The sequence below is a fragment of the Cariama cristata genome, unplaced genomic scaffold (assembly GCF_000690535.1).
Source record: "Cariama cristata isolate BGI_N322 unplaced genomic scaffold, ASM69053v1 scaffold25137, whole genome shotgun sequence".
In the NCBI taxonomy this organism is placed as follows: Eukaryota; Metazoa; Chordata; class Aves; order Cariamiformes; family Cariamidae; genus Cariama; species Cariama cristata.
In genome coordinates this window covers 1,989-6,395 of record NW_009626458.1, presented here as the reverse complement: position 1 = coordinate 6,395, position 4,407 = coordinate 1,989, and the positions used below count along the sequence as shown (strand labels likewise).

General features: G+C 55.7%; 1 protein-coding gene across 1 annotated transcript in view; it reads left to right on the top strand.

Annotated features, from left to right (window-relative positions):
• The window catches only part of NUDCD3 (NudC domain containing 3), a 29,706-nt gene that overhangs the window by 23,375 nt on the left and 1,924 nt on the right, over positions 1-4,407 (top strand). The window lies entirely within an intron of this gene.

Sequence of the window (4,407 nt, the reverse complement as noted above, 5' to 3'; positions counted from 1 at the left end):
GGGTGGCTGCTCCACGGCACGGATGGGAGTCCCTGGTGGGTGTTCCCAGGATCAGCAAGGGAGGCAATGTTTGTTAAATACCCGGCGCCAGAGGAGGATGGGAACGGTGCGCGGGTGGAGCGAGACTTGGGGCCTTCTGGAGCGGCCACGGGCAGCACAGGGAGCGATCCCATTACCTCCAACCCCGGAGCTGGGTCTTGCCTCGAATTAGCACGAGCGCAGGGTTGTGGGGATCTCCAGCTGGCTGCCAACATATTGATGGTGGGATGAAATTTCGCTTGAAGAATTGTAAGGTAACTGGAGCAGAGTAATTCTCGCCTGAGAGCATCTCCTTTTTCCGTGCACAGAGTAGCCAAAAGCGGTTTGCGACTCCTCCCGATTCATTCATCAGGAGACACTCAGCCATGTGTTAGTGAATTGCTTTGTTCAGCGCCTGGGAGGGGACCGGACGGCAGCCGTTTGGGTTTGGTTGGTTGGAAGACTGACGGGGCGTATGGGCCCTTTCTGTACCCGAGTTTGCGTGTCCACATGTTGCGCAGCTCCATGTGAACTCCGAATGTGGTGGTCAGGAGTGTCTTTGTCCTGCAAGATGCCGCAAGGTGCCACCTGGCTTCCCTTCCTGGGACCCAGGGGATGGTGTCTCCTGGCAGGGTGGGGGTGCAGCCAAAACCGAACTCGGCTGGTGCCAATGCCAGAGTCATCCGAGGAGATCCTGGCTGCCTTGGTTACTGCTTGGGGCAGCTTGGCAGCTCTGTCTGGAGGAAAACCTGTGCATGCTTGTGTTTTTGTGGTCTGTGAGTTGAGACAATCCCTGTGGGCAGAGCTTGATCTGTGCGCTGAAGAGGTGAAATCTCTCCTGCTTGGTCTTGTCCGTCTGGGAAAGTCCCACTTCTGTGCAGAGAGGCTGTTGAGTCCCGCGCACTCTTGCAGGACACGTCGAGGATCGTTGAGATCCCTGCACTCTCCAGGCTGCTATTACAGCTGCCTTTCATGTCCTCGGCTTCACCTGCCCCCTGCTCGGCTCCCTTCTGGGATGGCTGTTCACAGGCTCTCGTTAACTGGCCTCCTTTCTCCCCCCAGCTCTTCTCCTAAGAAGGTTAATTTGCCTTATAACCCCTCCCAGCTCTACTTTCCCCATCCTATCTGGTGTGCGTATCAATTTATCCTCTTCATCACATGTCTGCTTGCTCTCCAGCAGCCCAAGAGCTCCTCTCTTTCCTACACTCAGAGACAGCTCTGCCTTTCCCCTCCTGCTCCATGAGGTTCTGCCTGCTGAAGCCTGGCCTGAGCACCAACATGTTTCTCATCTCGTTCTTTGGCACACTCGCGGTTTGCACGACAGCCTGGCCGCAGCAGAAGCCCAGCGGGTGTCGTTTCAAAGCGGAGTGATCTGCTGGTGCCCGCGATGCGTGGTGGGACCTCTGTCCACACCTCCTCCTGCTCAGGATCGTGTCCCAGGATGCACCGAAGCCCTGATCCCGGGTATAATCCCTGTGCTCTCCTTTCTCTGTCACACTCGCTCGCTTGTCAAAAGTGAGATTAAAATAACTTCGCACGAGCTGTTTTTAGAGATCTCCACTGGGTGTTGTGCACAACACGTTTTGGGATTATTTTCGTTTTTGAGGATTTTTTCCCCCTGTTCCCTCTCTTTTTCTCCTCCTCTCCAGCATTTGTTATCCACGCTTGCGCTTTTGTCACCAAGCCCTGCCTTGAACAGGTATTACAGTCTTCGGCTTGTCATCTTATGAGCTGTGAGGCCAAGTTAATCATAATCTGTGGTGCCCTCCCTCCGCCTTGCCCTCCACACGCTGCTGGAAGCATCGCCTGCTGCTTCCTCCATACCCCCTAAACATCTCCTGCGGACTTTTGGGGTGATGACTGCTGTTGTTCCAGAAGAAAAGCAAGTGGTGAAAGGTTGTTTTTCCAAGACCTACTTTTATCCCTTGGCAGCATCTCTTCAGCTCTGACAAGGTATTTAGGATTGGAGAAGAAACCATGTGCTATGACAAAGCCCAGGACCAGCACTGAAGGGTTGTGACCTTCCCGTCAGGGCATGGAGATGTGACATGACACCGTGTCCATGCTGATGACACCTATCACCCTCTTCGCATGCCGCTGGAGGATCCCTCCTGGCCACAGACATGCCTGCCGAGTGTCCTGTCCCTCCCGCGTGCCCATCTTCACCTGCAGCGATTCTCCTTGTGATCCATCATCGCCCGGCCCCTGTGCTTGCCAAGCACACCAGCGTGGGAACAGCCCTTTCCCCTTGTGGCTGACAGCTCGCGTCTTGGACACTGGCTGTGGGAACCTGCACGCTGTGGCACGAGGACACTGCTGGCTTCGGATACAGAAGCAGAGGTGTCCCTCCTGCAAGCGTCCCTCTCCTCAGGCTGCTGTTGCAGAGGCTGTTCCTGCCTCCCTGTGCACCCCAAAAGACTCAACTGGGCTTTTACCCCTTTCAGCTGTGAGTGAAGGATCTCCCTACAGACCAGGAGGCCCTTTGGGACCCACGAGCCTAAAAAGCAGAGCCGAAAACTGACGAAGAGCCCGGGCATGCTGCGGGGACCTGATCCTCTGGCAAATGGCCGTCAGCATTTCTAGGACCCTGGAGGGTCGGCCTGAGCTGTTGGCTGGGAAACTTATAGTGGCAGCTTCAAGTGCGGGCAAAGCTTTTGCCTTCTCTTGAAGCAAGAAACATAATCAGGTCGAGATTTGTCCTTGTGAAAAAAGCCCTGCTCCCTCGTGGAGCCCCCTAGGCTTTCCAGAGCGCTCCCCGAGGGAGCGTGCAGCCTTGTATGATGATGTTGGTTGAGTGCCAGAGCCTTTCTCTGTGAGTGGGTGAGGACCGGCGCTCACAGGGCATCACCCTGCCTGAGCTGAGCCCAGAGGTCTGCCATGATCTCTCGTCTCTCCCTTACCTCAACCTTTTTGCACCCAAGTGCTGGGTGAGGCTCCAGTCCCCGTCTCCATCACCACAAGCTCTCGTAGCCCAGATGCCTAGCCAAGGCTGAATCAATGGAGACCGTCGGCAGAAATGTGTCTGGGAAATCAACCCGAGCCTGTGCTTCCCATCCTGGAGGCTCGACCTGTCCACAGCGAATGCTTCAGCACCGCTTCGAACCATGAAACCCCAAACTCAAGGTGACAGAGACGGGGCTTTGCCCTGGCCCGTGGGCATTTCGGAGGCTCACGTCGGAAAGTGGGGTTCCCACCTTGGAGTGGGTCCCACTTTTATGTCTTTCCCTCTGGAATAAAGGGGGATGAGCAAATTCCCCCGTGTGCACAAGACGGGCTGCAGAGGTTAATTAATTATTGTTTGCAAAGCACTCAGCGCTGTAGTGATGCGCACCACAGAAAAACTGGCGCGGAAATGAATAATTCTCTCTTCCCAGCAGGATGGGAAACAGTATGCGGTAAATAAAGTGAGGGCCGTGCATGGGGCGGGGAGGAGGAAAGGATCCCCGGGCTGGCACTCATGGCAGCAGCTCTGCTGTCTTTCACTGGGAGTTGTCTGCACACGAGGGAGATTTGGTCTTGTGGGTGTTTCCCACCTGCTCCGTGGCTCCGTGGGGTTTCCCTGGGGTCTGCTGATTGTGGGGGACAGTGGTAGGGCACCAGAGGAGGAAGGGGATTTGGTAGGGAAGGGAGATGGAATGGGTTTTCCTTCTCCTGGTGCTCTGGGATGGAGATGGGGGGATGCCTGATAAGCCATGAAGCCCTCCAGCATCCGTTCATCCCTCTGTTGCCAGGTTGGCTCTGGTAGGGACATACCGAGTGGGGCCTCGCCATGTGCGCTCGGCAGTGATGCTGTGAGAGCACAGCTTGCCCTGAAGCCATGACCAGAGAAGCTCGCAACTTGCCAGTGGCACTGTGGGGACATTCCTCTTGTTTCAAACCCAGAGGAGCAGCAGTGAGCCTGGAGGGTGCTCTTGCCACCGGCTTGGGCTGGCCAGGCCTGCTGACCCACGGCTCGGCTCGGCTCGTCTGCTGAGGCGACAACATTCCCAGGGGAGCTTGCTCTTCCCCCGCCTGCCCACCCAGGGTTGGGAAGCCCACGAGCAAACTCTCAGCGGCTCTTCCTCCCCTCAAAAGTGGAACTGTGCAATTAAAAGGAGAACAAGCACGCCTGTCTAGCTGGAAAAACTAACGCCTTCCCTGAGCTGGAATATTTTACTGGCTCTGCTCTCCCAGAAGGATTAAGCCCCAGCCACCCCCTCCCGTATTAATTGGTTCCTTTTCTTTGCACTGCAGAGAGACGCCTGGCTCTGTAACTTTAATGGCTGCCCGTGTTTTCCCCTCCAGAGCTGTTGAGCTTCCAGGGAGGTTTGAGTAAATTGTATTGTCTGCCTTTATTGATGATTTTGCAGAGAGGCCGATGAATGACATAAATCTTCCTTGCTGCTGGGC